Below are 24,584 nucleotides of genomic sequence, written 5' to 3'. Positions count from 1 at the left end.
ATCAACAGGGAAGCCACTACGGCTCTGTTAGTCCATGTTTATTATCTGCCCCAAACCCTGCAATGGTGTTTCAGGCAAGACTTTGCACAGTGCTACAAGGCCCTTTAGAGTTTGTCCTCCGGTTACTTTTCTGCCCTCATCTCCTTCCATTCCCAAGCCAGCTTGGCCTCTTAAATGCTTCTGAAACACACCGGAAAACGCCCCCACCTCAGGGCCTTTGCATATGCTATTTTCTCTCCTTGGAATGCTCTTCTGCGTAGCTCACTCCCTTTGAAGCCTCTTTAGGGTCTTTATCCAAATACCATTTTTTTTTGGTGATACCTTCCGTGGCATCGTATGTAAGACTGCAGCCTTATCTCTGATGTTTCTTGTCTCCAAGGTAAACTCAGGCCTGGCTCTGCTTTTAGCCATCCACATGAACCAGGATAAGGTATTTCTCTCTCTAAGCCTCTGTTTCCTCATCTGTAAAATGGGGTTGTGGTAAGGGCTGAATACCATTGTGGTGATGGTTCCACAGGTACATGCCTACATCAGCACTCATCCAGCTGTGCGGTTTATTGCATGTCAATGCCTCAATAAAGCTGTTAAAATTAGAAAATGTTAGTAATAATAATGATAACAATAATAATGAAGTGCTTAGTCCAGGGATTGAAACATCTCCATAACATGTAAGACACTGTTGCTCTGTGGTCCAGTGGGATGAGCAAACACCACAGAGCTTTACCAGCCAAGTGCCTGGAATTGTGCTGGGGAAATGACAGCCTCGTCTGTTCCTTGTGACCACACTCTCGGTCAGTATAATGCCCACTTCACAGGTGGGCAAAGTGAGACTCAGGAGCCACACATGTAGAATGTTCTAGAACACAGAAAGTCCTCTTTCCAGCATGTCCTTGAGGCAGATTAGGCAAGACAAGGGGGAAAAAGCAGAGTCCAGGGGGAGGCAAATTGAGATGCAGGAGGGAAGGAGATAAGAGCAACAGGGAATCCTCAGAGCACCTGGCAGGATCCCAGCCCCTGGGGGCAGGAGAAGCAAGGCCACTTAGTCAGGTCCCCAAGGAGAATGCAGCTGCTCCTCTGTGCTCTGCCCTCAGTCGCTACTGCCCTGCGAGGCAACCTCGAGGCTGGGAATCTCCTCCTATCTCTGTCTGCAGCAGCTGCAGTGAAACAAAGGGCACAGCCCCCTTCAGGCCAAGAGAGGTGAGAAGCTGCTGGGGAGCTGATGTCACCACCACCCCCTCCGAAGCTCATCCATGGGGCACAGTGCACTCCACTGGCAGATCCCGGAAAGGGAGCATGCTGACTGACGGACTGCCTGCCTGCCACGTCACCGTCTCTGCATTGCAATTGCAAACACTGTTGTGCATTCTGAATCCCCAGTGTCTTTCTGTTTTTCACCAGCCATGATCATGACAGTGACAAAAGTAACAATACAGCCTTATGCTCATAGCTCCATTCATTTAAACAGCCATGCAACAACACCTGAGATTTGTTCTGCATCTGTGAGGACTGAAGGTCCCAGCTCCTTCCTCCAACCACCCAGACCAAACTCACTGAGGACTCACTAGGAGTCAGGCACCGTCTTAGCGCAAATAAGATACCCAAGGCCTGTGCCTTCGGGAGCTTAATTTCTGGTAGGGACTGGAGGAGAGGGGCATATGGATAATAACAACCAAAAAAAAATGGTAATGTCACAGTATGATAAAGGCTGTGAAAGAAATAAAGCATAGGCTAGAGAGTAATAGGAGAGAACTGACTGGGTAGTCAGGGAAGGCCTCTTAAGGAGTTGACCTTTAAGGGGAGACCTGAAGAATGAGACAGAGACGATGCAGTCATGTTTCAGGCAGAGGAAAACGCTAAGCCCATGGGGTAGGCACTATGGTCTGAATGTCTGTTTCCCTCCAAAATTCAGATGTTAAAACCTAATCCCCAATGTGATGGTATTAGGAGGTAGGGCCCTTGGGATTTGATTAGGTCATGAGGGCCGAGCCCTCATAAATGATATTCATGCCCTTATAAAAGAGGCTCCAGAGAGATCAATGGCCCCTTCCATTACCAATGAAGAACAAAACAAAATGATGACGGTCACCTATGAACAAGGAAGCAGGCCCTCACCAGACATGAATCTGCTGGTGCCTTGATCTTGGACTTAAGCAGCCTGCAGAACTATAAGAAATAGATGTTTCTTGCTTACAAGCCACCCAGTTTATGACATTTTGCTATAGAAGCCCAAACAGACTAAGAGAGCAGGAAAGAGCTTGGCACAGGCTGGGAAGAAGCGACAGAAAGAAGGTTGCTATGATAACACAATGGTGTAATCATTGTGATTTTTATGTGTTTGTATCAGAGAACCCTCGGTGCAATTCCTGTAAGAAGAATTGAATGAGCACTTTGTATGAGAATGAGCAAGTTACCCTCTGTGCAATGTTACTCTCAACCAGCAAATAAGAACGATCATGGAACGGAACTGATGGCATTTTTGTGCATATTAATCAAATTGATTCATGTAAAGTACTTAATATACCACATATAGTAAGCACTTAATAAATGCCAGTTCTTATCATCTCCCTGCCTGGTTGCCAGCACAGCAGAGTATATTCAGGGATTAGCACTGAGATCTGATTTGCCTCTGTAAGGTCCCCTGTTAAGTTTCTTGTTGTGGTTCTCACTCCCCAAGCAGTCATCAAATATTTGTTGAATGAGCAAATAAATCAATGAGTGGGCTTCCTGATTACCTTATCTTTAAGCCACCAAAAGGCACCTTTTTATGATTAGGCTTCCTTTGCAAGCAATGTGACTCTGCCTGGCCCTCGGCTTTTGCAGAAAGCAAAGGTGGAAGGGAGATGGTTATTAGCCACTGTCTCTGCAAACGACAAGCCATCTGCACTCCGTTACCTAAGCACAGACCTCTGTGGGTGCCAAACTTCAGAGCCCAGAAAGTTGGAAGGGATTCCGAGCTTGGATCCCTCAGGCTAGGCTATTCTTGGAAGCCGAGCAACACGCCTGCCACAGGGAAATGAGTCATGCAGAGGCTGAAGGCTTGATGGATTTCTCCACGGCAGCAGCTATTTATCAGGGTAGATCTATACACCACAGAACACAAAGGGAGCGACGGAGTACAGATTCAGTGCTACTTAAAGCAGTATCACCCTCACCCAGATCCTTGCATTGCAGCCAGATGACAATGCCTGGGACCCTCTTACCATCCAAACACCCACCTCAAGGAGGCCCAGCCCTGTCATATGACTTACTGTCCCCACTATACTTGAACAACCTTTAAAGGGCTTGCAGTGTTTCCCAGCCACATCTCCACCCTCCAAGCTCAGGTAGCCCATTCCTTCATTCATGTCTCGAATGTTCTGCCCCCATGAATATCTTTGCCTCCCTGTTAGACTCTGAGATTTTGTACTGCAGAATCCACTGTTGCTCATATAATTCTGAGTTGTACCTGAGGGCAGAATCAGAGTGGTCTTTTTGCATTTTGTGTTTGCAGAGTCCCAACTGCAGAAGAGAGTGACATGCCATAAACAGGTCAAATGACGTTAATATAAAGATCTGCCATGGGGCAATTTCCGAGACTCTTACATGCTTCATCCCGAGGTTAGCATGAAGCAACTGCACTCACTGCTAAGCCTTCCCACACTTATTCCAAGGGACAGCCAGCTAGGATGGAGTGGGAGCTGATGCCCCGGATTCAGGTGCCTGGTTAATTCCACTTGCCTGCTTTCCTTTGTTCTCAAACTCTGCCTGGCAATGAAGCTATGGAGAAGTCAGTCTCAGCTTGCACTTCTAAGTTCTGCTCCTTACATATGCCCCCGGAAAGTTGTTCCAAGTGAAGGCAGCTTAATTAAAAACCACATTCAATCAAACTGTCACTTTGTTTATGAAAAAGTGTCGAGTGGCTGGAAATGGCAAGAACAAGCACTGAAGATTAATGCCGTAAATTTTTTCTGATTGAAAGTACGATTGAGGCATTAAGAAAGCAAGCTCCATGAACCCAGGGCGGGCCTGAAGCCCAATATTTTGCCATTTTCAAATACAACTGGGGACAGTTGTAAAAACAAATAGAACTTCTCTCTGCCTAGAGGTTTCCTTTACTTTCATGAAGATAAAGTTTCTAGCTAGAACTGGCTGTTTTTGCAGGGAAGCACACATGAGACAAGCTTTTTGGAGTCTCTCCAATACCTGCCTGTTTCATAAATCGCACAGTCTCCAAATCTGATGCTCACTGGACCAGGGTCAGGCTATGGAACTGATTAAAATAACTAGGAACCTCCAAGGCCCTATGTCCCTACTCTCCATTTTCAGATTGGTAAGCTGAGACCTATGCACTGGAAAAACAAGCTCAAGGGCACCAAGTGGAAATAGTTGTAGTCCTGGAGTCAGCCTTGGGTTTAGCTCCACTTCCAAAATGTGTCAACTTCTAGAACGCTTACGTTTTCATAGGGTTATGAAGCCACTGGTCTATATTAACCAACAGAGAAATCAGCTCCAAGCAAATCCCAGCTAGACACAGTGTCTTTGCCTGACTCCGCAAACAAGATGGCACTCTGTCTCCAGTGGTTCCACTTTACCTAGACTCGCAGCCTCAAAAACACTGTATGGCCACACTCCATCTCTGCTTATGATGGAATTATGAGGGGGCTTTGGGAAATGGCTGTTCCAAAAGTGACGGTCTTAATACACAGATCAGGAAGAATATTTGACTTAGATTACCAGCCACAGTAGGTAGAAGTGTAAGATGTTCCCAAAGTGATAGTCTTAATCCACAGGAAGAATATTTGGTTTGGATTACCAGCCACAGTAGGCGGAACTCTAAGATGACCACCAATGACCCATGTCCTTGTGTGATCTCCTCCCTTGAGTACAGGTGAACCTGTCAATACGATAGGACATCGCTTCCGTGATTATCTTACATCATATGGTAAAAGTGACAAGATTTTGTAGATATCATTAAGGTCCCCAATCAGCTGACTTTGAGTTAATCAAAAGGGAGATTACCCAAGGTGGGCCTGGCCTCATCAGGTGAGCCCTTTAAAAGAAGGCTTAAACCTTCCCTGTGCTCAGAGACTGGAAGCAGCAGAGCCCTCCTCTACTCTCCATCACTGGTTTTGAAGAAGGAGGCCTCTTTGAGTGGCCTCCTCATTTCCCATACGATAATAAATGGGTGTCACCTGCTAACTTGGTGGTCGGTTGTTACGCAGTGATAGATAGCTGATACACAAGCCAAGAACAAATAATTCCTACAGCAGTCAAGATAGGGATGATGTCAGTGCCGAGATGACAAACTAGCACCAGACATTCTCCCACATGGGCTTCCTTTAATAATAATAAAATAGAAAAAACTTCAAAACCTAACTGGCCCATTTTCTTTTCCTGTCATTCTCTTTTTTTAAAATTAAAAGCCAACATGGGTACCCAGGGCTGACTTGATCACAGCATGATTAAATGCACTTCCTCTAGAAGTTAGGGAAAAGAGGACTCAGTGAGCATAGGAAGAGGAACAAGTTTCTCTTTGCAAAAAAATTAACAAATAAAAAATTTTCAAAGAAAACATCCAAGTCTCAAACCTCAAACCACTTCATCCAAGAAGAAACCCCCACCATTCGTCATTTGCAGAAGCTACAGGAGAGATGATGCAAACAGGAGCTAGTTCTGGCTATGCAAATCTCTGAGAGGTGTGCAAGGTACAACCAGTCCTTGCATGATTTCTGATTTCTTCCAAGCACAGACTCCACAAGTGCTTATGTACATGAGAAGACATGTGTGGCTCCTGGGAGAAGGGAGCAGCCATTAGGACACAGTATTTAATGAAGTGCTAAACTGTGCATGGCTGGGTTTAAGTGGTGACCTTTGAGTAAAGCCAGTTCGATCTCAGGACATTTCCTTTTCAGGAATTACTTGCATAGCTACCTGATGCAGTCAAGATAAAGATCTAAATCACTGAGTAAGGCCTATGAGGCCCACGTGCTTTCACCCTGTCCTCTCTCTACCCTCTTCCCCTGCTACTCCTGTCTGCATCCTGGACTGAACTTACCAAACACTCTCATTGAGCTGCTTCTCTTTACAATGTTCTTTTCTGCACCTCACCCCCCACCACTACTTTCCTACCTGAAGAATTTATCTGTCAAGACATGCTTTATAAAGTCACCTTCTCCAAGAAGTCTTCTTGAATTCTTTCTATGAAGAATCCTTAGCCCCAGCATGGCCTGTGCTCAGTTTCCTCATCTTTTCAAAAGGGACAAAAATAGGCATTCAGGGCAGAGTGTGGTGGCTCATGCCTGCAGTCCCAGCACTTTGGGGGGCCAAGGCAGGTGGATCACCAAAGCCCAGGAGTTTAAGATCAGCCTGGGCAACATGGTGAAACCCTGTCTCTACAAAAAAATACAAATATGAGCCAGGCATGGGGCACATGCCTATAATTCCAGCTCCTTGGGGGTTGAAGAAGGGTCGCTTGGACCCAGGAGGTCAAGGCAGCGGTGAGCCGAGATCGTGCCATTGCACTCCAGCCTGGACAACAGAGTGAGATCTCATCTAACAACAACAACAACAAAAGGCATTCAGTTGTAAAAATTAAATAAGCTGACAAATATCAAAGACTTAGAACCTGGTGACATGTCTTCAGCACACAGTAAACACTCAATGACTATTTATATTCTTTAATGAGTACCTGCTAAGAACCAAATGTTGTGCCAGCCCCTTGAATACAAAACAGGCAGTCTCTGCCTTTTTTCCCACTCAGCACTTTAAGCATGGGGCTGAGCTCACAGCCTCATACAGAGCAAACCCCTTTTCATGTCAGTCTTGCATGTAAGTGAGTCTTCTCTCCGAAAAACTGCTGCTGGGATAAAAGACTTTTGGAACCTTGGGTCCAACACCAAGGTCACTAAGACCAAAAGACAACCCCAGTCTCTGACCTTATTTCGAATTCCTGTTCATAGGCGGCAAGAAAAAGAAAGATGTAACAATATGACCTCCAAGAAGGATATTCCCATTCTCTAGCAAAATCTCATTTTGGAATTGCATGTTGGGTGCCTGCCTCTTACTACCATGCCTCTTCTCAGCTGGTGTCATCTCCTCTGGGGAAGTTTTTCATCATCTTTGCTCAATTAGGAATTAATCTCCCTCATCTGACTTTTCTTGTATGATTTTTCATTCAAGTCTTAATCACCACCTGACACTTTATTTATTTATTTTCTGCCTCCAACCTCTGAAATGCAAGCTCCATAAGGGTAAAAGGATATGGAGTGAGCTTAATGTTCCACAACTGGGACCTAGGTCAGTGCCTGATACATGGTAAACAACAGCCCACTGACACATAGATCAATAAATATCCATTGCATAAATGATAATAGTGTTAGTAGCAGCCAACACTTTGATAGAACTTCCCATGCACCAGGAACCATTCCAAGGGCCTTATGTATATTAACTCATATAATCCCTGCAACAACTCCCTGAGCTAGGTACTGTTGTCATTCCCATATTGGGAAGAAAGAAGCTGGGCAGGGAGAGTTTTGGTCACTTGTTCAGTTATATAGCCAGTGAGTTAGAGAGTCAGGATTTGTCAACTGAAGAAACACGAGGTTCATGCATCTAGAAAGGAGAGCTTTATTTCTTATAAGGGGTTGCAGCCTGTAAGCTGACCATCTCGCAGGCTGGGGAGTATAGCATCCAGCAGAAACCATAAGCAGGCACCTCAAAGGAGGCAAGGTGAGACAGCACTTTATGCTAACAGAATGGCTAAGTATGCAAACTCAAGTTATAGGAGGAGCTATGAATCTTCACAAAAGGGCATGCAAATACATAGTAAATTAATATGAACGTCATATACATGCCATGTTCATTTTGGGGTGAAAACGTAACATTTAAGTATATTATAATTCGGCCCCGTGTGTCAAAAGGTGAATTAGAGGACATGAAGGCACTCAGTGTGCAGCCTCCGTAAACTGACCAGAACCACTTCATGCAAACAGAAGCTAGTTCTAGGTGTGCAAATCTTATCAGGAAGGATTGTTGCTTATTTGGCTGTGTCAAACCTGTATAAAGCGAGGGGCAGAGTCAGGTGGGTGGTTGGAAACAGTGATGGAACAAGTCTTTTGTGATGGCCCATTTCTGTTTAACCCTGAGGAAAGAAAGCCAAATGATGGTTAGCAAGGGAGAGGATAGAACGAGTTAAGTCTGAGCTCTTGTCTGGTTATGGCTAGGAACTCAGTTTTCAAGGTTTCTCTGGGATCCCCCTGGCCAAGAGGGGGTTCCATTTAATCAATTGGGGTGGTTTAGGATTTTATTTTTATTTCTAGGATTCAAACCAACCAGTCTGGCCCCAAAGTTTCTGCTCTTAACCACAACACTAGAATGAATTAGTTAATTAACAAAAAATGTCATGTCTGTCACATTCTGTAATGCCTGGGGCCATATTGGGGGATGTGCTTGTGTGGTCCACAGGTGTCCTCTTGAATGTTATAACCTCTACATGAAGCAAAATCCTATGTCCTGCACACAGTAGGCACTCGGGAAGTGTTTGTTGAATTGGATGACAACAATGAGTTTGTGCTTCTGGACATTCTAAATACTTTTTTATGCAAATCTCCAGCTTTCCTTCCCATGGAGACTCACAGCACCTATGCAGCAAAGTGCATTGTTGGTAGTCCCTATCCAGAGCTTCTGACAATAAGTACATCAAAGCTAGGGTGCCACAGTGACACTGCCATCAGCTTCTGGGCCACAGGAATGCTCAACAGATGTGGATAATGAGTTTGGAGGAGCAATGACGCCAAAAATAATTGTTCCTTGGGCCTTCTAGATCTTCTCACTTCCCCAGGAGAGACTGTGCATTCTGCCTACCTAGGAGGACAGGCAAGACTGCAGACACATAAGATGTTTGTAGCAATAACTAACAGCTGTCTGGCCAGACTTAACTGCAAGTGAGCAAATCCCACCTTCACTAGCTCAGAAGCAGCTGTAAAATTACAGAGGAGCCCCAGGAGAAGCTGCACCATACCAGGGGGTGGAGCAGCTCCAAAAAAAAAAAAAAAAAAGGAAACAGAGAAAAAAATATCTGGCTACATATCTACCTGGGACAATCTGTTTTCTTTACAGTACACAGGACCATGTACCAGGACCAGGCAAGCAAAGCGTGGGCATATGCTACCCCTGGGCTAATCCACGGACCTCGGGGAAGAGCAAGCAGCAGTGCTAGGCTGCCAAGCTCTAAAAATACCCAGCTTATTCCCACCATGACACGCATGGTAAGCTCTTAGTGGGCAGGAATCCTGCCAAACAAATGCCTACCTAGCTGGACGATCCAGAATGAGCCCAGAGGCTGGGGACTATGCAAACACAGGATCCAGACAGGGACATGGTTTTCTCTTGAGCATGAATGAAATTTTAAGAAAACTGGTGTGTGTGGATTGCCATGAATTGGGGAGGAGGAACGAGAAGTGGAGGAGAACCTCCTGCTGTAACAATGGAAGTCAATGAATGCAGTGGCTAAAGCTGTAGGCTCGAGAGTCTGACCAAGTCCATGCAAATCTTGAACCTCTCACTTAATAAATACACAGCCCTGGGGAGAAAGTTAACCTCTCTGAGCCTCAGTTTCCACATCTGTAAGAAAGGGACAATGATAATAATCACTACTATATCTACCGCATTGGTTTTTATAAGGAATGTAATAGATTATGTTATTGTTCAAATATCCGCTATCCCTCCTCTCTACAGGATGCCTCCCTACTGGACAATTGGAATCCTCGCCAACGTTGGGCTTGGAGCCAGTGGAATGTAAGTGGGAGTGACGGCGCCACTTCCAGGAGAATCTTTAAGATCCATCTCTTCGTCTACATCCTTCTCTTTTCCCTCTTCCATGAGATTAGCAATGACCCAGAAAGGAGCCCTCCCTCAGTCTGAGTCTTGCATCTAAGATATGAAGCAAAGCTGCAACTAACCTCACATAACTGGAACAAGAAATCAACTTTCATAAGCTACTGAGATTTTGAAGTTGTTTATTACCGTAGCACGAACCTGCTTAAACCAACTGATACAACAATTAAATTATATCATCTATATAAGAGACTTAATGCATATCTGGCATTTTCTTTTTTATTTATTTTTGGTCAGGGTTGGGGAACAGGGTCTTACTCTGTGACCCAGGCTGGAGTGCAGTAGCATGATCTCAGCTCATTGAAGCCTCCATCTGGGCTCAAGTGATCCTCCCACCTCAGCTTTCCAAGTAGCTGGGATTATAGGCATGCACCATCATGCCCAGCTAATTTTTTTTTTTTTTTTTGTAGAGTCAGGGTTTTACCACATTGCCCAGGCTGGTCTCGAACTCCCCGGCTCAAGCAATCTGCCCACCTCACCCTCCCAAAGTGCTATACAGGTGTGAGCCACCACGCCTGGCCTTAGCAATTTCTAAGCACTCAGTAAAGTTACTTTATTATTGCTATTATCAATATGATCATCATGGGTTCTCACCCTTTTGGAGACATCCCATACCTTGTTGAAAGCTTTCGTTGTTGTTGTTCACTCATGAAAGCTTTGGACCTTCTCCCTTGAGAAATGCACATTTGGACACAATTTTGAAGATAAGTGCGGGTAGTTTGCACGTCCCAGGCTCAGAGCCTCTGTTAGAGGCTCCCAGATTGAAAAACTCATCCTGAAGTCGATTTCCTAAGCTTCAGCCTGGAAGCTTAGGAAATCATAAACTCTGTGTCATGTCAACTATCACCGAGTACAAACAGGTAAAAATGCCACTGCGCCACTTTCCATCCTGGACCAACAGCCCAGGACATACAGGGAGGCAGGGGTTGGCAGACATGGAAGGAGAGTGCTGGCCCTGGCTGTGTCCTCACCTCTGCACTCAGGGCTGTGAGTGAGGATGGCAGACACAACAATCTATACCCACCCCAGACCTGTGGCATCTCTTAATCTGTACTCCACAAGATCAGCGTCTGATCCTGGGTCCGCGGGCTGTCTGGGGAACATGCAGTTCTTTAGTGTCTGGATATCATTAGCTAATTTGTGTGTCCAATTTCAAAGAAATGTTTCCTCCCTGGAGGAGTTTCTACTCAAAGGACTGGCTATTTTTGGCTCCCACCCACTCGGCTTTGTTGTGCGAAGCCAGCATTTCCTAGACTATCCCAACCCCCACGTTTTCCTCACTCCGGAGTCAGCAGCATTGGAGTCCAAACCAGTCTCCTGGGCCTCCCCATAGCCTTGTATTCCCATCCACCTCACAAGAAAAGAAAAGTCAGCGCTCTTGTAGAGGCCTTGCTTCCAACTAGGATCAAGGGAATAGCTTCATTCACCCTTTCTTTCTCTTATTCATCCATTCATTTAACAAATAATTATTGACACCCTTCTGTATGCCCCATTACATATTGTCTGTATGACTTTGAGCAAGTTACATAATCTCTCTCCTCATGCCTCAGTTTTCTTATCTACAAAATGGGATGACAATAGGACCAACCCAACAGGCCACTGTAGTTATTAAGTATATTAATATATCCATACCATTTAAATAATGCGTGGCACAAAGTAAGTGCTCGGTAAAATGTTAGTTGTAGTTTGCCAACTACTGTAGTAATCAATAGGGACAAAACGGTAAGTGAAAACTAATACAGTTCCCACCCCTATGAAGCCAATGATCCCCTAGGAGAAATATACATTAATCACATACCCTGGAGGTTAGAGATATGTTCAGTACTCCTTGATTTCAGTGATGATATCACAGATGTATGCACATGTCTACATTCATCGAAATATTTACATTAAATATGTGCAATTTTTTGTATGTCAACTATACCTCAAAGCTTTAAAAAATAAGCACACCAGTGAATGTTAAACATGTAACCACCGTAAGTGTTACCAAGGAGAAGCATATGGTGGGTTCCAGGAGGGCAGTTGATACAGGTTATGGTTTAGGAACGATTTTTCTAAGGAGTGATGATGAGGTTGAGGTCTGGAGAATGTCTAAGAATTATGAGAGAGTTTGGGGTATGTCTGCTTCTTTCTGGGAGGGTTGAAGAACTCTGTTTCAGACGGAAGAGGCAACAGGTAGGAAGGTCCTCTCAATATCTAACACTGTTAGACACATAAAACCCTTGATAATAATAATCAGATAATCAGATAATAATAACAGAGGTCTAAACAGGAAACTATAAGATTTCAACAGCAAGCTATCTGGATAAACTTCCACCATCTCTCAAAAATTTATAACTAACAACAAGACAATTACTTCCCAAATCCCCTTGAAATTAATTCCATCCTCCTCCAGGAGCTGTGATGGGTGGGAAATGAAACTGATGAGGGGGAGGCTCAAGTAGTAGTGATCATATCAGAGCATATCAAAACCTTGGTGAATTTTACCTCTTTAGTTTGACCTGGAAATTTTCCCTAATCCCAAGACATAGATGATACCATGTGATAAGAAAAATCTTAAGATACATTTATCCATTTATTTAACAGCTTTTTTAGTATTTAGGACCTACCAGGCATTATATGAGGTGCTAAAGATACAATGGTGACCAAGACACAGTCTACTGGTCTCTGTCCCCTATACTCTATTTTACCATATCTATCTCCAACCCTATCAGACCCAAGAGGGAGGGGTTTCCAGTAGCCAAAACAAATTAGACCCAGGCAAAATAATTGTGAAATAGAAAAACACGGTGAAGAACTTACATTACCCTCATTTCAAACATATTACAAAACTACAGTAATCAAGACAGTGTGGTATTAAGGGAAAGAGACAAATCACTGGAACATAACTGAACATTTAGAAATAAGCTCTGACACTGTCAATTGATTTTTGACAAACATGACAAGATAATTTGATAGGAAAAAGATAGTCTTTTCAACATATGATGCTGGGAAAATTTGATATCAATATGTGAAAAACTGAACTTAAATCCTTATCTCCAAACCACACAAAAATTAACTCAAAATAGATCTTAGACCTAAATATAACAAATAAAACTAAAAAGCTCCTTGAAAAAAAAATTAGAGAAAACCATCATGTCCTTGGGTTAAGCAGAAAGCTCTTAGACACAAAACCATTATTCTTTTACTAGACATAAATGAAAAAATAGGCAAATTCGTCTCCATTAAAATTTAAAACTTTTGCACTCCAAAGATACCATTAAGAATAAAAAGACAAGCCAGACTAGGAGAAAACATTTGCAAATCATACATATGATAAAGAACCATATCAAAAATATATAAAGAACTCCTACAACTCAATAATAAGAAAACAAACAGCTCAAAAATAAGATGAGCTAAAAAACTCAATACTCAATAGTTATTTCATCAAAGAGGAAATACACATGGCCAATAAGCAATGAAAAAGGAGTTAAACATCATTAGTCATTATGGAAACTAACATTAAACCCACAATGAGATTCCACTTCCATACATACACTAGAATGACTATAATGGAAAATATGGACAATACCAAGCGTCAGCAAGGATTCACAGAAACTGAAACCCTTGTACATTGCTGATGGGAATGTGATATGGTGCAACTACTTGGGAAAACAGTTTGGCAATTTTTTAAAAACTTAAAACGTAAACTTACTATATGGCCCAGCAATTCCACTTATAGGTATCAACCAAAGAAAAATGAAGACATACGTCCACATGGACTGGCACATAGATATTTACAGGAATATTATCCCTAAAAGACAAAAAGTAGAAACAACCCCAATACCCATGAGCTTGTAAATAAACAAAATGTTGGCTGGGCGCAGTGGATCACATCTATAACTTTGGAGGCTGAGGTAGGCGATCACTTGAGCCAGGAGTTTGAGATCAACCTGGGCAACATGGAAACCCCATCTCTACCAAGTATGTATGTATGTTTGTGTGTGTGTGTGTGTGTGTGTGTGTGTATATACACACACACACACAACTAGCTGGGTGTGGTAGTGTGTACCTGTAGTCCCAGCTACTTGGGAGGCTGAGGTGGGAGGATTGCTTAAGCCTTGGAGGCAGAGGCTGCAGTGAGCCACAGCCTGGGGAATAGGCCTCGTCTCAAAAAAAATAAAAAATAAACAAAATGTTATATATCCAGATAATGGAACGTTATTTGGAAATACAAATATAGAAAACACTGATACATGTGACAACATGAATTAACCTCAAAGACATTATGCTAAGTGAAAGAAGCCAGACTCAAGAGACTATATATTGTATGATTCCATTTACATTAAATTTCCAGAAAATGAAAATCTATAGAGACAGAAAGTGGATCAGTGGTTGCTTGGGGCTGGGGTTAGGAGCAATGATTGACAGGCCTGAGATAATTTTTTTAGGGCTGGTGAAAATGTTCTAAAATTTATTTGGGGTAATGGTTGCACTTTACTTTAAAAATCATTGGATTATATATTTACAATGAGTGCATTTTATGATATGTAAATTATATATCAATAAAGGTATTAAAATAATTAATTCTCTAACAGCCCACACAATAGTTTAGTCATCTGCATGCCTTGATATACCTCCAATCTAGTCCTTTCAACCAAGAATAGAAGAGTTTAGTCAAATGAGAAGTCTTTGGGATTGGAATGGTTCTAGCCTCGTTCTCTCTAAATAATTCTACCCAAACAATATTTAGGAATAATTTTTTTAGAGTGGCATAAAGAGCATAATAATTACATGCACATATTTTTAATCTTTTCTGTTCCAGAAAGGGAGTCTTCTTACAGTCCAGGGAAATCAGCCTTTACACTGAATTATAAATTAACATTTCAGCAGACATGCAATGTTGTGTGAGATCTTCCCACGTTAGCAGCCAGAATACAGGGGACAGCATCACCTCCTTTGCCTCCAGGGGTTTGAGGGGGCAGTGGAAAGAGATCAGGGTGTCTTCAAGAGTTTGAATTTCTCTCTTCTCAAGAACAGAAGGAAAATTAAGCATTATTTTTTTCTCTCAATGATTTTGCCTTTTATAATAAGTAACTCTTACAGACTGCTTACTATGTGCCATGCCCTGTTCCAAACATATAAAATATATTAACTAGTTTAATGCTCATAACAACTCTATGAGGTCAGTTCTATTTTATCTCTTTTAACAAATAAGTAAACTAGAGCACAGATGGGTTAAGTGACTTGTCCAAGATCACACAGCAAGCTAGTATAGTAGAGACGGGATTCAAACTAAACAGATAACTCAAGTCCCTTCTCTTAAGCCCTCCATCTCATGTACTCAGAGGCATTAAATCTCAAGGTATACATAAAAGATAAGGTAAAAGGCAGCATGAAAAGCTGCTTTTTTTTTTTTTTTTTAACAGGCTGGAGTGCAATGCTGCGATCTCGGCTCACTGCAGCCTCTGCCCCCTGGGTTCAAACGATTCTCCTGCCTCAGCCTCCCAAGTAGCTGGAATTACAGGCACCCACCACCATACCTGGCTAATGTTTTGTATTTTTAGTAGAGATGGGGTTTCGCCATGTTGGCCAGGCTGGTCTGAAACTCCTGGCTCAAGTGATCCACCTGCCTCAGCCTCCCAAAGTGCCGTGATTACAGGTGTGAGCCCCACGCCCAGCCAACCTTTCTGAGACCCAGAAGGAAGAAGAGCAAGTGGGGCTCAGAGTCACAGTTGCTCAGCACTGCAGGCAGGGTCCGTATGTCATAATAACAGATGGGGGTAGGTATCATTGCTCTTGCAGCCTGCAGGTCCCAAAGGAAACTGTGTCCTTTTATCTTGCCTAGCTCCAAAAGCAGCAGCCTCTGTCAGAAGATCTCAATCATCATAGGCACATCCCAGGTGTCTGTCCTGCTCCTCATCAGTCCTCTCCATCTTACTAGACTACTGGGTTCAGCCCTGACTTCTGGGAGGGGCTGGGCCGCCAAGCTTCTAAAAACATACAGTTAATATACAGCATCTCTCCATTTGCCGTGTAGCATTGACACCTTCACTCAAGTGACAGTATTATAGTCAGGTGGCATCAATCAGCTTTAATCAGCCTTATTTTTAAGAACTACAGTCTCTGGGTGTTTTAGGGAATACCCTGGCAACAAAGTGGAAAAAAAAAAAAACCTTTGCAGTAGATTGCATGATTGCACAATTGGCCCAATTCTTCATCCCTTACTGGAAACATGTCCCTGTCACATGATTCTGTGGTCCCTGCCACTTACGAAGCAGGATATAGTTCCTCACCCCTTGACTTTGAGTTTGATCATGTGATTTAATTTGACCAATTACGTGAGGGAGACGTGTCAGTGGGCCAGTTTTGGCTTTTGCCCAGGGTGTCTAAGACTGCAGGGAAGAGACTGTCTAGGAAACTCTGCCCAAGACATCACCAGAGAGCTCATGTAGTGTGGTTTCTCTCCTAGTATCAATGAGAAATGAGACCCAAAGAGGAGAACTGATGCATCACCCAGTGAGTGAATACAGGAGCTACAGTGAAACCCATGTCTCCTGTCCTCCTAGTCCAGGTTTCTCAACAGGAAGCATCAGAACCTGGCTGTCAGAAAAATAACCTGAAGCCCCAAGGTTTCATGGAGCAGTTACTGTGTGCTCAGCACTAAGCCACATGTACAAAGGAGATACCAATAAGGAAGATGACTGGGTCCTGGGTTATAATGTCATAAATCTGTAATGGAGTGAATGAGTGATACCCCTGAATCAACAAGACACTTGCAAACAAAATGGTGAGGGCTCAGGAGGGTGTAATTTTTAAAAAGTGCTGGACTGAGGAAAGGTGAGAGTTATAGGCTCAGTTCCGCCACTCGCCTGCTGTGTGACTTTGAGCTGGTCATTCCCTATCTCTTAATATCAGCTTCTTCATCTATAGAATGTGGGTATACATGCAGGGATTTTTTTAGAACTCTAGTTCTCAGTTCTGACTGCATACTATTCTCACCTGGAAAACATTTTTTTTTTTTTTGGGATGGAATCTCACTCTTATTGCCCAGGCTGGAGTGCAATGGCTGAGCTCACTGCAACCTCCACCTCCTGGGTTTAAGTGATTCTCCTGCCTCAGCCTCCTGAGTAGCTGGGAGTACAGGCACCCCCCACAATGCCTGGCTGATTTTTGTATTTTTAGTAGAGATAGGGTTTCAACACGTTGGCCAGGCTGGTCTCAAACTTCTTACCTCCAGTGATCTGCCCACCTCAGCCTCCCAAAGTGCTGGAATTATAGGCATGAGCCACTGTGCCTGGCCCGGAAAGCATTCTTTAAAAGAGGAACGCAGATCCTTGGAGAAATGACCAATTGCTGATTCCAGGGTTGAAGCAGGAAAAGTATAAAATGAACCTAGAGCATCTTATTGTTCCAGAAAGTAAGGGAATGTGCACAAAAAAAAAAAAAATGAGGACTTCTAGGGACGGAATTTTGTCCCCTACAAATTCATATATTGAAGGCTTAACCTGCCATTGACTATATTTGGAGATACGGCTTTTAGGAGGTAGCTAAGGTTAAAAGAGGTCATAAGAGTAGGACCCCAATTTGATAGGACTGGTGAACCTTTAAGTAGACGAAAAAGAGAGATTTCTCTCTTTCTCTCTCTCCACCAGCATGCACTGAGAAAAGGCCATATGAGCACACAGAGAGAAGACAGCTGTCTGCAAACCAGTAAGAGAGCCCTTACCCAACCACGCCAGCTCCCTGATCTTGGACTTTCAGCATTTAGAACCATGAAAAAAATGAATTTTTGTGTTTAAGACACCCAGTCTATGATATTTTGTCATGGCAGCCTGAGCTCACTAAGACAAGAACGTATCAAAGTAATACAAGAGCCAGATTGAAGTGCTGACCGACAAAATCTGAGACAATTTATGCATAAATATAAATAACGGCAGTAATGGATTATAACCCACTGAAAAATTAAGAATCTTGAGCCCATGCTAATATAAAGTATAAAAGTAGAAATAAATGTTCTTCCTTATAGCAGAACACTAGTAAAGAGAAGGAATGATGGAGTTAGAAAACATCAATGGATGCTAAAGCTGGTGAGTAAAAACATGATAAGGAATAGGATATTTATATAGTCTCAATGTATCTGCCTACAAATATAGGAGCTACAGTGAAACCCAGGTATCCCATCTTCCTAGTCCAGGTTTCTAAGCAGGAAGCATCAGAACCCAGCGTCAGAACTCCCTACAAGTTACTTGTTAATTACAAAGAGGAAATAGCAACTTTACAGTAGAGACTGCAGATACTACCTTAATCACGGAGTCAAAATTAATATCACCAATATCAAGACCAACTGACATCATCTCTTGATACAATGCACCAAGAAGGACACAATGTCACTTCAGTGATATTCCTACAAAAAAAAAAATGTGAAAGAAATAGGGCAAAGTGTAAGCAACTGGTGAATCTGAATAAAGAGAATATAGGAATTCTTTCTACTATTCTTTCAACTTTTCTGTAAGCTTGAAAATATATCTACTTATGACACAAGTTTACCTATGTAACAAACCTGCACATGTACCCCTGAAATAAAAAGTTAAAAAAAGAAAATATATCTAAATGCATATACAGTTTAAAAAAAAATGAGCCCAAGCCCCACCCCAGACTAATAAAATCAGATTCACTGGGGGTTTGGGGCCCAGGCATCCATATTTTTGTTTCTATGTTTGTTTTTTAGGCTCCTTGGGTGACTCTAATGTGCCTTCTAGGTTGACAGCCCCTACGGGGCTCAGAGGATAGTGACATTCTGACATTCTCTGGACCTGTGGGCACCAAAGTAAATGGTTTAGAGCAGTTCCCAGCCAGGAGCAACACATGAGCACCTGGACTTATAACAAATGCAGATTCTTGCGCCTCACCCAGACCTACTGAATCTGACACTTTGGTGGTGTACCAGCAAACTGTGCTTTAAACAGGCCTCTCCGGGTTTCTGATGTTCACTAAAGTGTGACAACCATGGTCTATATTGCTTCTCAGATAACTAATAGTGTTCTTCTTTTTCAATTTTTTTTAAATTATGGTAAAACACACACACACACACACACACACACACACAATTTACTATCTTGGCCGGTCAGCATAGACTTCCAGCCCCACATCACCTTTCCCAAATGTCTTCCAAGGGGCAAAGTCCAGACACAACAGTGAAAGTATGGATTTTACTCTACTGTTCTAATTATCAGTTCTTTCTTGCTGGTGGTCTCATTTCCCTGCCCTCCTCCCTACCTGTGCCACGTACCCCATTCTCCTTGTACTTCCCCTACTGGTCGGTCCCCCATACATAGACCTGCTACAACCACCACTAACTCCTTGAAACTAACCTGTCCTCTCCATCACTCTCAAGCCACATTCTCTGAGCCTGCCCAGGACACACAGAACCAATGCAGAATTAACAATTTACTGAAAAAGACCAGATCACTTTCCCAGGTGTAAGGCTGTACCACGGGTGTTAGCTGTGATAATTTTTAGGTGGTACAAGGAGACAGAATTAAATAACATCAAGTCACATGGTGCGAAAGTTGCTCCCTTTCAAGTCTGTTTCAACTCTTCTGAAAACGTCAGGGAAAAAGTCCCAAACGCCCTACAACACTTGCTAATCTCCCTTTTTAACAGCGAGATCAGGCCTCAGGCTCTGAGCCTTAGGCAGCAGTCTCTGAGCTGTTTGGTCTTCGTGGTATATATTTTTGCAACTTACTTTCTATTTGTGGGAAGTGATACTGGTTTTCCATTTCTGGCTCTGATGCCAAGTTGCTTTTTTAAAATAAATGTGCTTAAATTAAAATGCAAGTGGTTTAAAGCACACACTAAACAAATAATCGTAGAGATGTTTGAAGTTGGAAAACAGAGAATGAGGACCTGGGCTTCTTCCCTATGACATCTTCACCCCACATATATCATTTTCGTGTCTTGGAGACTGCATCCTACCATGATCTAATCTATGAAGCAACAGGAAAGGAATGGAGTCTCCAGTGAGAATGGATCACCAGTTCCATTAGAGGGGCTGGCAGGGCCCACTTTTGCTCTTTGTCCTGGTGCCTAAGCCTTCCTGAAACCCAGGGAATGGAAAGGGATCCTAACCAAATCTGCAGCTATTGGCATATCCTAGATCCTAGTGAGCCAGAGGTGGGCAGTGGTGGACACAGGGATGGCTGATAAATGTGGGCAGATCCCTAAACTGCATCCAATCCTCCTGCACTTTCTTTCTTAACACTCTTCATCTAACATGTAGGAGAATGAAAGTGGATCCTTATCTCTCGCCTTAAGCAAAAATCAACTCAAGATGGATCAAGGACTTAAATCTAAGACCTAAAACTTTAAAAATTCTAGAAGATAACATGGGAAAATCCCTGCTAGACATTGGCTTAGGCAAAGATTTCATGACCAAGAACCCAAAGCAAATGCAACAAAAACAAAGATAAGGCCGGCGTGGTGACTCACACCTGTAATCCCAGCACTTTGGGAGGCCAAGGCAGGCGGGTCACAATGTCAGGAGATCGAGACCATCTTGGCTAACATGGTGAAACCCCATCTCTACTAAAAAATACAAAAAATTAGCCGGGCGTGGTGGCGAGTGCCTGTAGTCCCAGCTACTCAGGAGCCTGAGGCAGGAGAATGGCGTGAATCCAGGGGGCGGAGCTGGCAGTGAGCCGAGATCGCGCCACTGCACTCCAGCCTGGGTGACAGAGTGAGACTCTGTCTTAAAAAAAAAAAAAAAAAAAAAAAAAAAGGATAAATAGGTGGGACTTAATTAAACTAAAGAGCTTCTGCACAGCCAAAAGAACAGTCAGCAGACTAAACACGCAACCCACAGAGTGTGAGAAAATCTTCACAACCATACATCCAACAAAGGACTAATATCTAGACTCTACAAGGAACTCAAACAAATTAGCAAGAAAGAAAAACAATTAGCAAACAAACTAGCAAGCCCAAACAAAAGTGGGCTAAGGGCATGAGCAGACAGTTCTGAAAAGAAGACATACAAATGGCCAACAAACATATGAACAAATGCTCAACATCACTAATGACCAGGGAAATGCAAATCAAAACCACAATGTGATACCACTTTATTCCTGCAAGAACAGCCATAATCACAAAATTTTAAAAAAAGACGTTGGCATGGATGCGGTGAAAAGGGAACACTTCTACACCGCTGGTGGGAATGTAAACTAGTACAACCACTATGGAAAACAGTGTGGAGATTCCTTAAATAACTAAAAGTAGAACTACCATTTGGCACAGCAATCCCACTACTGGGTATCTACCCAGAGAAAAAGAAGTCATTATACCAAAAAGACATTTGCACACACATGTTTACAGCAGCACAATTCACAATTGTAAAAATATGGAACCAGCCCAAATGCCCATTAATCGACAAGTGGCTAAAGAAATTGTGGTATATATATATATATATATATATATATATATATATATACACGATGGAACAAAATTCAGCCATAAAAAGGAATGAATTAATGGCATCTGCAGCAACCTGAATGGAACTGAAGACTATTATTCTAAGTAAAGTAACTCAGGAATGGAAAACCAAACATTGTATGTTCTCACTTGTAAGTGAGAGCTAAGCTATGAGAATGCAAAGGCATAAGAATGACACAATGGACGCTGGAGACTCAGGGGAAAGGGTGGTGAGGAATAAAAGACTACAAACTGGATTAAATATATACTGCTCAGGTGATGGGTGCACCTAAATCTCAGAAATCATCACTAAACTACTCATGAAACCAAATACCTACTGTCCCCCCTCCCCAAAAGAAACCTATGGAAATTTTAAAAGAGGAAAAATAAATAAAACTAGTATTGATTTGGGTTATTTCAGTTTGTGTTCTCCAAATAGTTGTTCAAAATAATTTAGAAAATGCTAAAAAGAACAAACAAACAAAAAAAAAACACTCATCTAGAGGAATTTAGATCACAGCAGAGAAATTTCTAACATTCCCCATACCTTGTGCATCTGACCTATGATTTTTTTCCTTGACCTTAAAGACTTACAAAGGCCATCATTATAAGTAATTGCAAAACCATTATGAAAATCAACTCCCTATTTTGGATGACTCCCCATATTCAGCATAAAAGATACTTACTCAAAAGCTTGGTGTTTTCATTCCAGAAGGAACTGCTTTTAATGCTGCAAGCAGCATTACAATTTTAAAAGAGAGAGAGAGAAAAAAAAACATTCTTAGTAATTAAATGCAAATCACCAGAGCTCAGAATTCAGGGCCCTGTCTCTGGAGTGCCTAGATTCAGCACTGGGAGAAGCAAATAACTGAGAAAAGGAAAGAGAATGCCATCCTGTCTCCCTCCCTTGCACCCCCTTCCTCAGCTAACCAGTGTTCCCCTGGATCAAAGAAAATGTGGAAGTTGGTGGTTTTTCACAAGGATGATACTATATGGAGCTGCTGTCCTCTGAGAGTAGGATGGGTCAGAAGAGATCTGCACCTGCTCTGCTAACGTAGTCTTGCCATCTCTAAGGGTTTGATTTGCTGGCTTGTTTACTGGAGTCAGAAACAGAATAAAGGTAACTCGTTTCAAAGGCTGCATTCAAATGCTACTTCCTAGAAGATAACTTCAGGACCCTCCTTCACTCCCAAATAGAAGGAACTCTGCTTTTTCAACATGGTATTGAAGTCAGAAGGTTTGTTATTTCAAACACCAGTACTGAAACATCTGCTCATTCCATGAAGTTCCTGAGGTACTGAGTGCTGGCGATACAACAATAAAGACGGATAATTTTCCATTCTTATGAAGCTTCACTGAGGGAGTTCAGGGAGGCAGGAATTAGTCAAATAATCACAAAAGTAATGCAACATCACAAATTGTAGTGAGTGCTATTTAAGTACATGAAAAGAATTTACTAGTCAAGAATTATCAGCAGAATGAAGAGCAGGTGCAAAGGGCCCATGTCAGACAGGTGAAAGGGGACATGAGGGCAACTGCAAGAAGGCCAATATCACTTTTGCAAATAGCAGGTGAGAGGTGGGTCTCCAGAGGCAGCAGAGGTCAGCCATGAAGTGCTTGGAAGCCCACAGAGACAAATTTTATTCCTATCACCATAGCAGTGGGAAGCCATGAAACAGTTTTCAGCAGAGAAACAACATGATTGGGCTTGCATTTTGAAAGATCCCACTGGCTTCGGTAGAAAGGATGGATTTTGAGCAAGAAGCAAAGATGCTTGTGGGAAGGAGAGTAATTCGAAGACCTTTGGTTGTCCTGGCAAGAGGTGTTGAGTGTTGGATCACACAGCTAGTGATGGAAGTAGGGAGATGTACTTCGACTGATGGTGGTCAAGTTACTTCTTTCTGCACTTCCATTTCCTCATCTGTAAAATGGGAGTAACAAGCCCACTCCCCTCCCAGTGAAATGAGATGGCATGTAGAAAGCACCTGGCACATTCTGATGATTCAATAAATGATAGCCATTGTTATAGTGATGATCTTTGTAACTCTTGTAAGAAGCTTTTCGGTTCACATCTTTTTAAATGGTTGTCCAAACTGTTCATTCCATCTGTGCAGCTTTATGTTATTTGAAGGCATAGTGCCCCCCTGCTGGATTCACTTTATAACAAATTAGTTCTCCCACCAGGATGATTAGCGCCCAGAAAGTGTAAATAAATATCTGTGGAGAAAACTGACTTGAATGGCACAGATCATGGGACTCAGCCAGGCTCCCTAACCACTTGAGTTAATCCATCACAGATGTGCTGGCCAATGCGTTGCAAGGTGTGATTCTCCAGGTGTGACTTCCATGGACAAGACACTTGGATCCGATCTGCCTTCAAAAAAGAATGTGTCATTCAGCCACTGGGGGTGCAGGTTACTGACATCCTCTGGCTTCAGAGCCCTCAGGATTCACTTCTGCTTCTGAGCTGAGGTCACATTCTGCCAGATCAGTCCTCAGCCAGTGACAGGGCATGAGGGGGACATGGGGCCCAGCAACTTCTGCCCAACATGGGACTCCTTTCATGGGCAACCTCTGCTCCAAAGCTTTCTGTTAGGTTGGCAGAGACTGTCTGGTCTGCATGGTGGTCTGAGGCTCTCCCTTGCACAATTCTGCTTCCTGCCTTCCCTATTTTATTTTTCCCAAGTACTTATGCCCCCTCAATAAACTTCTTGTGCCCCTAACTCCATCTCAGCATCTGTTTCCTGGAGGATCCAACTGGCTCACCTCGGAGAGAAAAGAAACTAAAAGCCACAACACGAAGAAGCGTATGCAAGAACCAGGTAAGTAACTCAGAGCTATCTCTTGTCCCAAAGGACGAAAACCTCTGAGCACTGTGAAAGAGAACAGTCTAATTAAGTTGGCTCAAATGGCCAGGAAGCTTTCTGAGCAACAGCAGATGTTGGGGCTTCAAGAAAGATTGCTCCCTGCTTTTGGCCAGAATCCCAGGGGTCATTTAGGGTGGTGATGTTGCCAGTTCTTCTCCCCTCTGGCCAACACCTCAATCCATTATTTGGGATACCAATTATAAACCTGGGACAAGAGCCTAATCTCCCAGCAAGGAAAACCTGGGCTGTCAGTCTATTTTACCAATCCCTGCCTTGGAAATTGTTATATATCTCAGGCTACAAGAAAGTAGAGGGAGACTAGAGAAAAAGCATCCCTCACACAACCTTCAGGTCTTCCACTGGAGAGACAGCCCCACTCTAGGAGGGAATGGTTATTGC

At 42.9% G+C, this 24,584-nt stretch overlaps 1 protein-coding gene across 5 annotated transcripts in view; it reads right to left on the bottom strand.

Annotated features, from left to right (window-relative positions):
* Positions 1-24,584, bottom strand: part of GRIN2A (glutamate ionotropic receptor NMDA type subunit 2A) — a 422,706-nt gene that overhangs the window by 314,769 nt on the left and 83,353 nt on the right. The window lies entirely within an intron of this gene.

Source organism: Symphalangus syndactylus, chromosome 14 (genome assembly GCF_028878055.3).
Source record: "Symphalangus syndactylus isolate Jambi chromosome 14, NHGRI_mSymSyn1-v2.1_pri, whole genome shotgun sequence".
NCBI classification, from domain to species: Eukaryota; Metazoa; Chordata; class Mammalia; order Primates; family Hylobatidae; genus Symphalangus; species Symphalangus syndactylus.
The sequence above is the reverse complement of the archived record's forward strand: the minus strand, read 5'-3'. Positions and strand labels throughout refer to the sequence as shown.